Genomic DNA, 12,300 nt, shown 5'->3' with positions numbered 1-12,300 from the left:
ATGTGGATCACATAATGGAAATTAAACCATACAATGAGCTAAGGCAGGAGAGCTTGGTTCTAGTTTCGGCTGACGGTCACCAGAAGTGTCTTCTTAGCTAAATCGCATATACTTACTATGTCTCAGTTTCATTATCTATAAAATTGGACTTCAAGCCAGTTCATTTCTCAGATCACTACAGCTCTCAAATTCCATTCTTTACCACTGACACTTTACTCGCTTTGGGCAAATACATTTAGGGCTATTCCTCCAGAACACCATTGCTCTACCCTAAAAGAATGACCACCATCAGGATGTTTTCCAATTAGGACAATTCAAAAGTTAGACCTTCTTAATTAATAAAAAAAAAGAAAAAAAAGTCATTGCCCCAGCTTAATTTTTTCAGATAAAAGGTTTACTTTTTATTCCCATCTTTTCATCACATTCTCAATCATCGTCCCGCCCTTCCAATAAGGATGATCAACCAAATTTCTGTGCCATTTAAGAGTCATCTCCTCACTCGGACTTCATGCTCTAATTAAATGTTTCTTATCTTCATTAAATTTGAATGTCTGAAGTCTCCCATTTCCAATTCAAGTGGAACTGCCCAGATGTACACAGAAGAGATCCTAAACTCTGAAAACAAGTAGGAAATGAGGAAATCCTAGCTGAAACCTCTAATCTCAATGATTCTGGACTCTGAAGCAGTAGAAAACAATGAGGAAGAGGGCACAGGTGCCTGTCCCAGTCTCCAAGGGTGTTTCAAGGAGGGTTTTACAGGCCAACTTTAAAATTCCAGAGGAGTAGGGGTAGAATTCAGGAGGGGCTGCATAATCCTCTATCAGAAATCTTAAAATCCCAAGAAGCTTAGAGCTTTCACCTCATGTAGTTTCTGTCAAGAATGCTCCTTGAGTAAATATAGTAGTTTTTGTGGAAAGGAACAGAGAATCTCTGAGGAAGAACTTTTTATCAACGTGAAAAATGCCAGTACGTTTAAGATCATGTCCACGCAACTATTATGGAACCTCTTCGACTATAGGAAATGACTGAATTCAACTCAACTATTAAACTCAAACTGTGGATGAAATACACCCTGAAGAAATATTCAGATCCTTTGTGGCTTCAATGGTACACACCAGAATGCTGGCTTAATGCAGTGTACATGGAGCTGGAAAGTGGAACCCTTGTCCTGACTTAACTTGCTCTGGGATTTTGGATACATTGCTTAACCTCTTTGGGCTTTGGTTTCCTCAACTGTGAAATAAGGACACAGGAGGTACAGTGGACAGAGAATGGATGTCAGAGTCTAATGGGGGATAATAGTGTTTATGGGTTAGTGTGGTTATAAGGACTGAATGTAATAGCAGGTACCCTGCCTAGTCAAGTCACTGCCCATCACATAGTAAGTGGCAGAAGGTTATGAGTTTCCCTTCTAAATTTATATTTAAATCCTACCTTCTCTCACCTCTTATCCTCTAATTAATCCCTCACCTCTGTCTCTTGGCAGGATTCCTCTTAATCTGCCCTGGTATCACCTCCCTTATTTCACTTCCCTTATTTCACTGGCAAAAATCTAAAGGGTTGATGATACACTGTTGGCAAGGATGTAGGCACAAATGCAGCTCATACAGGATCAGTAAAGAGCATACCATGGTACAAGTGTTTGGAGAGCCATGTGGCAATATCAATAAAATTATACACAGTACTTAACCTTTGACCTAGCCTTTCCACTTCTTAAAATTATTCTATAGGTATAGTCATTTACGTAAAAGGATGGATGTTAATTAGAGCAAATTTTGTAAAAGCAAAAGAATGCAAACACCTAGCTGCCATCAATAGGTGATTGGTTCTATGTGAACTGAAATGGATTGTCTCCAAGGTAGCGGATAAATAAAGAAATAAATAAATACAGGTGCAAAAGCAGCATATAATATGACCCAATTTTTGTAGGAGAAAAAAGGAAGACTCTAGATGACATGTGTGCTTATATGCACAGGATATTTCAGGAAGGAAACTTGACACACTGGAAAAGAGGGAATTTCTTTTCATTATTTATGTGGCTGCATTATTTTTTTAAATTAAACTAACCAAAAATGAAAAAAATAATACAAATGAACATGTGAAATAGCACACACACAAATCCCACCTACTTTTCCAGGGGCAAATACGCTCCCCCAATTCCATGGGACTGATACAAGGGCCACTTCTATTTGGGCCATTAAATCTCTTGAGCAGTACACTCTATTTATAATCTCCATCTTTCAGGGATTCTGTTTCCTCTATAGGGTTATGGAATGGTGTTCACTGATTGGCTGATGCCTCAATTACAGAATGCCTGCCACATGCCAAGCATCTTGCTGCTCTTCCGCATGGTATTATATTTAACTTCATCTCCCCAAGGGCTTTTGAAGACAAATATTATTACCTCCAATTTGATAAAGGAGGCTATTGAGGCTCTGGTAGTGCCCAAATGTACACAGCTGGTATTGTGAGGTGGTAAAATGTAAACCTTTGTTGAATGCCTAGCATTGGGGTGAATTTAGTTAAGTTTCATGGTGCATCCCGTTGATGGGCTCATGAGATGCATTCCAACATCCTTCTAGTGAGCCTTCCTATACTGCAGAGCTAAATTCTGTGCAGCCAGGGTTCTGAATGTGATTAAGGTTCTACCAATCAAAGGCAGACTGTGGCATCGTGAGGCATGCTCTTGGAGGCATTTACGTGTTTAGTGGTGGCTGTGGCTAAAGGTCTTAGTACCTGGTTGCTAGCTTTCTGGGCATTCATTTGCATATCCTGTTTTGTCAGTCAGTTGGTAAGAGATTTTAGAAGAACTACAGGGGCATCATAGGGTAGCTTCCTCCTTCCTCAGCTTCCTCACTGAGGCAGAAGCAGCAGCTCTGGTGGAGGCCCATTCTGTGGTGTGGCTTTGGGGACCTTTTCTGAAAACTTGGCCCTCCTGATTGATACTCCAAGTTATTTAATAGTCAATACTGAATGCCTTCCAAAGCAGACCAAGCAGTGGATTCAGTAGTTGGCTCCCCTGAATATTCCAAACTGGACAGATGAGAATTTCTGAAAAAGTAGCTTTATATATATATAATCTTGCACAACTCAGAGATCCTCAAAGGTATGTCCCTCTTGAGTCATGGGCTACAGGCACCACTGAGCCACAGAGTACGGTTGACCCACTGTGTCTGCTCTAACATTCTGTTAGATGACTACACTGGCTTCTTGGCTTCTCACGGCCATTCACACCAACCTCCTCTCTCAAGTCTTCCTATACAGTAGCCAGGATAAGGTTATAAAATGTACATTTGACTGTCATAGTTCATACGCCTGCTTCAAATCCTTGAGTGGCTTCCCTTTGCTGTTAAAATAAATAGTAATATTTAATATTATTTAATAATATAATTTTAAAGTTAATAATAATAATAATATCAACATTTATTCTGTGCCAGGAACTAGTCTACATGCTTTATCTAACTCATTGAATAAAGCACTGTGGCCACCTCGATGAACTTGTCAGCTCTCTCAGGCTGCTTGTTTGCCTTGTTTTCCCTCCTGCCCTGTCCAACTTACAGATTTCCCCAAATTCTGTACTCTTTTTCGAAAAGTTATTTACTACCAGCCTACAAATAAAATTTTTTTAATGGGCAAAAGTTTGAACAGACATTTCACAAAAGATATACAAATGGCCAATAAGCATGTAAAAAGATGCTCAAATGCAAATTAAAATCATAATAGCACTATACACATACCAAAATGGCTAAAATTTTAAAGGTAGACAATACCCATTTTTAATGAGATTATGGAGCATTGGAACTCTCATACATTGCTAGCGGGAGTAGAACATTTTCTACATCTTTGGAAAAATCATTTGGTAATTTCTTATGAAACATACATCCTCCTCATGACCCAGCCATTTCATTTACAGTATTTACCCAAGAGAAATGAAAACCTATTTCCAAACAAAACTCATACACAAATGCTTATAGCAGCTTTCTTAATAATAGCCCCAAACTGGAAATAATGCAAATGTCTATCAACAAGTGAATGGATAAATCAATTGTGGTATATTTATAGAATGGAATGCCCAGCAATAAAAAGGAACAAAACTCTGATGCATGCAGCTTCATGGATGAAGGTCAAAACAGCATGCTGACACAAAGAGGATATACTGTATGATTCCATTGGTAGGAAGTTCTAGGACAGTTACTCTATCATGACAGCAAACAGATCAGTGATAACCTGGGGAAAGCCTGGAGAAACTTTTGAGTTTGGGAAATGTTCTATATCATGACTGTGGTGGTAATTCCATCAGTGGTAAGTGTTCCAGCATGTTGGAACCAGCTCATTGCAGGCTTGCCAGATCCAATTGCATCTTTTCCCAACACCCTCTGCAGGGACATCACATTGATGACTTCACATCAACAATGATGGAAGTTTTTAACACATCAGGAAAAATTGGCAAAGGCTACAAATTAGGGCTTCCTTTTTCCCTGATCAGTCACTTGTTTAGTATTTATCAGCACAACCCAGGGCATGTACATTTGTCAACACTCATCCAATCTTACACAAAAATGGCTGCAATGGGGAGTATATAAATTATACCACAATAATGGTGAGTTCAAAAGTTATATCTCCTCTACTGATCTCTGGTTCTCTTTCCCATCTGTAGAATGATTCAGAGATTGGGAAACGCAAGAACCCAGTGACCTGGGGTTCTTCAGCTCAGATCTCCTCCCACCCTCTCAGATGAGGTGGGGAGGAACCAAGTCACCAAGACAATTGTTCTTGCCGATCAATCTCCGACATCCAGGAGTTAAAGTTTGAAACTCCTGCTTGCTAAATTCCATTCAGACAGAAAGCTACAGAAGCACCGCCTGGATATACTGATTTCCCTTCATTAAAATTTGACTGTGATGCCTCATTTGTACTTCCCTGAGAATATTAAAACCATTGTAATTATTTGCCTTCTGTATTTCAGACTCTATAACATTCAAAGGAGAATCAAAGAGAAGGTGGCCATGATTGCTTTCCCCAAAGTCACCAAGAATACTCCAACTTTAGGGCCTTTGCGCCTGCTTTTCCTCTGCCCAGAATGCCCTTCTAGAAATCTCCGTAACTCACATCCTCTCTGCTTTCAGGTGTTTGCTCAAATGCTCTCTTCTCAGGGAAGATTTCCACCGAATTGACCACCCAATTTTAAATTGCTGTCTCCAGCATACCCCACTGACCCTTCCCTGATTTATTTTTCCCCTTCACATTTATCACCACTTACATATTATATATTCTCTTTATTTGTCCCATTTATTGCTGGTCTTCCCCTACTAGAATGTTAGCTCCATAGGTCAGGAGTTTTTGTTTTATTCACTGCTGAATTAGACTTAGCTCCTATTAACAGTGCCAGGCATACCCAATAAATGTTAGAATGAATGAATGAATGAATGGTCCCTGATCTTCAGGAAATCAAAGCAGCAGTGAGCATGTCTCTAAACCTTAGGGAAGGCTTCTTGCAAATCTCTTTATAACCCTTTCTGTGATACAACATTAACATATAACATACACTTTATACTTAATAAATGTTGAATGAATGAATGACATTATTACATGTAAACATATCTGAAAATTAATAATTTACTACCAACAACCACCTAATCACCAAAGTCTGCCTTTGTAGTTCCCTCTCTTATTTCATCATAGTCAACGACCTATTGGAATCACTGAACAAAAGTGATATTTATAACAAGGCTGTTGAATTTATTAAATATTAAATTAGAAGGCAACTAACTGCAGAAATCTGATGAATTGCTAATATTTATGAAGTACAAACTAAGTGCCCAGCATCATTGCACTGTGTCCTCACAACCATATGAAGTAGGTATCACAATTTCCATTTTATATGCACGGAAGCAGAAGCTCACAAAATTTAAGAACTTGCCTAGGGCCACACAGCAAAGGGCCAAGCTCAGGTTGATTCTGGGCAGCCTAACTCCAGAGCAAATGTTCTCAACTACTCTAAAAGATGTTTAAAATAAAAGGTTTCTAAGGATGAATTTAAAACAATTACCCAGAAGACTGTGCTCCTAAGAGTTGTACACAGAGGGGATGTTTTCTAGGGATATTTCTATCTTCTTTGAGCAGATCCAAAAGAGAAAGTGTTGACAAGCATCTTTGAGAGTGAGAAAGAGCCCACTCTTGTCCTCTGTGGGGGGCAAGGAACTTGGTCTCTGTTTCCTGTTCTACCACTGACCCCAAGGAACTTACATTAGTGTCTTCTTTAGGTGAGAAATTATCTTTAAGGTACACCTTCACCTTGAAGTTCAAGGGGCATTCTAAGCTTAACAAGTACAATACCTGGCACCAAGCATCCTGGATGTTACTCCATGAAACACCACAAATGACATGAAAAATGTCTTCCTTAGACTTTAGTTTCAAGTCAATCACTCAGCTCTTTAGAGAATGACATTAGAATACATGAATTCAGAGCAAAAGAACTACGTTTTTTTTTTCGTCAGGATGCTCAAGGAAAGATGTATAATCTCTATGATTTTAGAGCAACTTTCTCAGATATGCAGGAATGTGACCGCTGAATAACGGCCCCCTAAAAATGTTCATATCCTGATCCTCGGAACCTGTAACTATGCCACCCTATATGGCAAAACGGACTTTGCAGCTGTGATTAAATTAAGGGTTTTGACATGGAGAGATTATCCTGGATTATCTGGGTGGGCCCGATGAGATCACAAGAGTCCTTATAAGAGCAAAGTCAGAGAGATGTGATGGCAGAAGCACAGAGAGAGACGGAAACAGAGATCAGAGATGGGGAGAAGGAGAGGGAGAAAGAAAAAGAAGGAAAAGAGAGAGACAGAGATTTGAAGATGCTATGTTGCTGGCTCTGAAGATGGAGGAAGGGGTCACAAGCCAAGGAATTCTGGTGGCTTCTGGAAGCTGGAAAAGGCAAGGAGATGAGGCTCCTCTAGGATTTCTGGAAGGAACGCAACTCTGATGACACCTTCATTTTAGGTTAGGACTTCTGGCCCCAGAACTGAAAGATAATAATTTTGTGTTGTTTTAAACCATTAAGTTTGTGATCATTTGTTACATACGGCAGCAAGAGGAAACTAATACTAGGTAGAACTGGTATCTCAGTAGACATCCATGAGAAGCAAAGGAAACGAAACTAGACTATTTGTATTTGGAGCCTGTTTATTCTTCATAATTTTCAGGACTCTCTGGGTATTCAGTTATCAATTTCTAAGTAGCTATACCAGTATAATAATAGTGATTAGTATCAGCCCAGTACTCTGCTCAGCACTTTGTTAGCATTCTCTTGCTTAATCCTCAAAACAAACTGAAAAGCAAGATAAAGCAACTGGCCCAGCAAAAGAGAACCAGTAAGCGGCTTGTTTATTCAAAGCCAACGTATAATTAATACTACTAATAACAATAGGTACCACTTACTGATGCTTTCCTACATTATCTCCAATCTCTCCAACAACCCTGCAAAGGAAGGAGAATTATTCTAATTTTATGGAGAAGGAAACAGTCCAAACGTGGGAGAGGCTAAGTAACATGCCCAAGTGAGGAAATGTCTGAGTCTGATTTCCAAAATCTAAGCTTTTTCTAGTCACAGCACTTTGTTTTTTATTTAAAATTTATTCAAAGGGTTTTCTATCACCACATTTAATTCAGTATGCACACTCAAATATCCCCACCCCATCCCACTCCTTTGCCCTCACCAAGATGAGGCCTCATTATTTTATTCTAAAGCTACCTGATCAGCAGAGTATAGCAGAATCTAGGTCCCAATAGTTCATCTTAAAAGCAGGTGATCAAAAACATCCTGCCTACAAATCCCAAGCAAGCAAGAAACGGATACAGCAATTTCACCAAGAAAATGTAAGACAGAAAAAACAGAGTGAGCACCAGATTTTCCCAAGTTCAAGTGAGAAACCTACAGTCTACCCCGCTATTCACACAGGACAGGAAGTTTCCCTTGAAGCAAATCAGAGAATATCAGAGTTGGAAAAGACCTTAACAGGATTTTGATCTGCCTTTCCTCACTGAATGCAGGAATCCATTCTTCAACCTTTAAACGTAGAGCACTGCATTTTCTGGGACAGTCCATTTGTTAGAAAGTTCTTCCAGATAATTAGTCTAAATCCACTCTTCCTTCCTGGTTCTAGCTTGTGAGGCCAACCCAATAGGGTCATCCCTCTTCTGCATGCCAGACAGCCAACACGTCCCTACTGGGTCTTCCCTGTTCTTGGCTGAACATCCAAGTTTTTCCATTTTTTTCTCATGTGACAAGCCTTCGCAAGGTTGCTTCCCCTAGACGTGCCAACATCCATAATGCCTTCCCAGAAAACTTGGAACCCAGAACATAACACAGCTCAACTCTAGGTATGGTGGAGCCAGGATGGAGTCATGATCCCATGACCTCCCTGGGCAATGTATTTCTATTAGAAGTAGCTTAGAATTGAAATATTTTTAGCTGAATGAACTTGGCCAACTGAAAAATCCTCAGATGCCCTTTTTAATTTGGTTCTCCTCCAGTCTATAGTTTAATTTCTTAAATGTAAATGATAGAAATTTACATTTCTGTTGAATATTGAATGTCATTTTCTATATCCTACTCTATACATTTACAGCCTGCCAAGACATTCACTTATTTACTGAGAGCATACTCTATGTCAAGCACTGATCCAAAGACACTGGAGACAGAGTGAACAAGACAAAGACCCTGCTAAGATGCAGATAACATTCTGACTTGACTCTGACAATCCCACTGTGTCAACTGCAAGTTTGAAATTTACATTTTCCCTATTGAATCAGAATATTTCTCCCAAGAGAACTGAAATAATTTTTCATATTAGTCTATTATAGATAAGGATGGGGTTTAACATTCAACGTATAACATGTTTGGAACAGTTATTTAAGAATGAACTGTAAATGGCATTAGGCTTTTATTTTCTTTGATCCATTTGCATCCAAAATGAATAATTTTATCCTTAATGTAATATAATCCGTGTACTATATTCCTCAGATAAAAACATTTATTACTGCTATTTATAGTCAGTTATTCTTTCCAAGAGCTTTTAAAAACTCATCTGTAAGTAATTTCTGGAAAAACTGAAAGAAATTATTGTTTAATATTTAAACTATTCCACCTGCTTATAAGACACACATCACACACACACACACACACACACACGAAGTAAGAGTCTAAGAAAGGGTGAGCGAGAAAGAGCACACACAGCCTATATTTAGATCTGTATTATTCTTTTCATTATTGATCACTTTTGCAACTTGAAAGCATTTCCATGTACTATATGGAAACAAACACAAAATAGTACCTATTTTGATAGGTGGCAACATTTCTAGAATTACCCTAGGAACAGTAAATTTTCTCTTTAGATTCAATGATTCTCAACCTTTGCTAAACATTAGAATAATATGGAGGCTAAAAAAAAAATACTAAGTGTTTGTTTCCCCCCATGTCCACCCCAGAGATTCTGACATAAGGATCTGAGTTAAAAGCCAGGGCATGAGTATTTTCTTTTAAAAAGCATTCTAAGTGATTCTACAGGTGAACAACCACTATTCTAATCCATCCATCTCATTCTGCAGAAATAGAACAATTTACTCTGAATTCTGCAATCTCCATTCAATTTTTCCTATCTAATTAATTAAAGTACGTTTAAATGAGAAAATATCTAATTAATTTCATTTTAGCACTCATGTAACTGGTATGTTTTGCTCTTTTATTCATCCCCTTAATTATTTCAAAAGCCATCTCTCCCCCAAAAATAGTTTTTAGAAAAATGTATTTAGTATAACCAGATTAGTAATTTCCAATATTTTATCATACTGGTAAACAGAGGCTATTCTGAGCTCTACAGAATTTTAAATGACACGTTTTATTCTTAAAAAGGAAGATTCTGAGAGTAGAAGGTGTGAGCATTAAGAACATGTGATAGCTACCAAATGTAAAATAGATAGCTAGTGGGAAGCAGCCGCATAGCCCAGGGAGATCAGATCGGTGCTTTGTGACCACCTAGAGGGGTGGGATAGGGAGGGTGGGAGGGAGACGCAAGAGGGAGGGGATATGGGGATGTATGTATATGTATAGCTGATTCACTTTGTTATAAAGCAGAAACCAACACGCCATTGTAAAGCAATTATACTCCAATAAGGATGTTAAAAAAAAAAAAAAAGAACGTGATAGAAACTATGTGTGCTCAAGACAGTTGATGGCCTTGTCACTCTCAGTTAAAAAACTTATTAGATGGAGAAGCTCCGTGTCTTTTCTAATGGCTGTCCAGAGATGCCTTGTTCCTTTGTCCCTATCTTGGTCCTTCCTGGGGACTGGCAGGGTTAACACTTGCAGGGTGGTGAACTTACAAACAGGGCCCAAAGCAGGGGATAAGCAACAGCACCTGTAGCCAATGGCAGATGACAGGTGGGTGAGGTATCCAGCCAGGTGAGAATTTCTCCATCTAGGCAGATGTGAGGTTGGGTCCTACTTTTATAGCTCCTGAGGCGCTGCCACTGTAGGCAGCTATTGGTCATTTGTAGTAAAGATATTACAGATACACAACTATTAGAATAGATCAAATTTTAAAAAACCAAAAAAACAGCAACACCAAGTGATGGTGAGGATGTAGGTAAATGGAAGGTCATACAGTGTTGTTGGGAATACCTGGAAAACAGTTTGGCAGTTTCTTACAAAATTAAACATTCATTTACTATATGACCCAGAAATCCCACTCCTAAATATTTTCTCCAAGAAAAATAAGAACTTGTGTTCATACAAAAACTTGTACATGAATGTTTATAGTGGCTTTAGTCATAATCACCAAAAACTGGAAACAACCCACTGGCCTACAACTGGTGAATGAATAAACAACCCGGTGAATCCATACAATGGAATACCACTCATCAATTAAAAGGAACACATTATTGATTGATTAATTAGGGATGAATCTCAAATGCACTGCAACAAGGGAAAGAAACCAGGTTCAAATGTTATATATAAATGCATATTCCACTAATATGACATTCTGGAAGAGGCAAGTAGACCAGAAAATACATTAGCAGTTGCCAAGAATTGGGGGTGAAGCAAGAGGCTGATTACAAAGGAGCACTAGGGAGTTTTTCTGAGATGACAGAATTGCTCTGTATCTTTATTATGGAGGTGTTTACATGACTATATGCATTCATCAAAGCCTATAGAAATATACAGGGAATGTTACTGTATGCAAATGATACCTCAAATAAACCTGATCCCAAAAAAATGTCCATAGGGGAAAGCCCGGTCATCAAAGTGAGTTAGTTGGAAAGGTGATGCAAATGGAAAAGCAAAAAGTTTAAAAAGCTGTTTGGATTAAAATATATTATCAAATTGGCTTTATTTGATTAAGGAGCTTCCCTAAATCCACAGCAACCACTTCAACATTTGGAATTACACAGTGCAAACAGCAACCCTGAGAACCATTCACAATATGTAAAGCTTTCCTTTTATCAAAGGAATGAAGTCTTGCAACATTTTTTAGTACAGACCTGCTTTCCAGGAATGTGACCACCTTAGTCACAACAAACTATGACTGATTATGCTAAATGATGGAGTCATTTGAAGCTACTGTAAACTCTGAAAATATGGCTGGTAATTTTGAAACAAAGATGAGAAAGCATAAATGGCTCAGTCTCCTAAGTGCTGTTAACTCTACACCTAATATAACTGCCTTGAAAGTAAGTAAAAATCTATACAAGTCGGTAGTTCTTGAAGCGTGGCACCAGGATTACAGGCATCAGACCAGCAGTACTGGCATCATCGGGAGCTTAACAGAAATGCACATTCATGTGCTCCACCCCAACGTGAATCAGAATCCAGTCATTTCCCTGCTCAGCAAACTCTAAGTTCAAGAGATGAGGAAGTGGCCATCATGAATGGCTGATGAAAAAAACATCCAAAAAAGGACGCAAGCACATTGCCATCCATCTCCACCCATGCGGTCAAGATGAAGTACAAACCTACCCCGCCATATGCCCATACAATCTACATAGTAAGAGAGGGTTTTAATTACAGGCTTTACCCTTTTAAAACGCTCTGAGCCCAATCTGTATTTAAAATGAAATTGGATTTCAAGTAGAATTTTATGCAAACTCAATTCTAGGAGATAATTAAAAACATTAATAATGTTCACAGTACTAAGAGAGGTGTAGTTATCTGTGATAGATCAGTTCATTCCATAACCAAGTGAGTAAAGTTTCAGAACTAAAGTTTCACAGGTGATATACATACTAATAATTGCAACT

The 12,300-nt window shown here is 38.6% G+C and overlaps 1 protein-coding gene across 9 annotated transcripts in view; it reads right to left on the bottom strand.

Annotated features, from left to right (window-relative positions):
* The window catches only part of PCSK5 (proprotein convertase subtilisin/kexin type 5), a 475,211-nt gene that overhangs the window by 438,701 nt on the left and 24,210 nt on the right, over window positions 1–12,300 (bottom strand). The window lies entirely within an intron of this gene.

The sequence above is a fragment of the Balaenoptera acutorostrata genome, chromosome 6, assembly GCF_949987535.1.
Source record: "Balaenoptera acutorostrata chromosome 6, mBalAcu1.1, whole genome shotgun sequence".
Taxonomy (NCBI): domain Eukaryota; kingdom Metazoa; phylum Chordata; class Mammalia; order Artiodactyla; family Balaenopteridae; genus Balaenoptera; species Balaenoptera acutorostrata.
The sequence above is the reverse complement of the archived record's forward strand: the minus strand, read 5'-3'. Positions and strand labels throughout refer to the sequence as shown.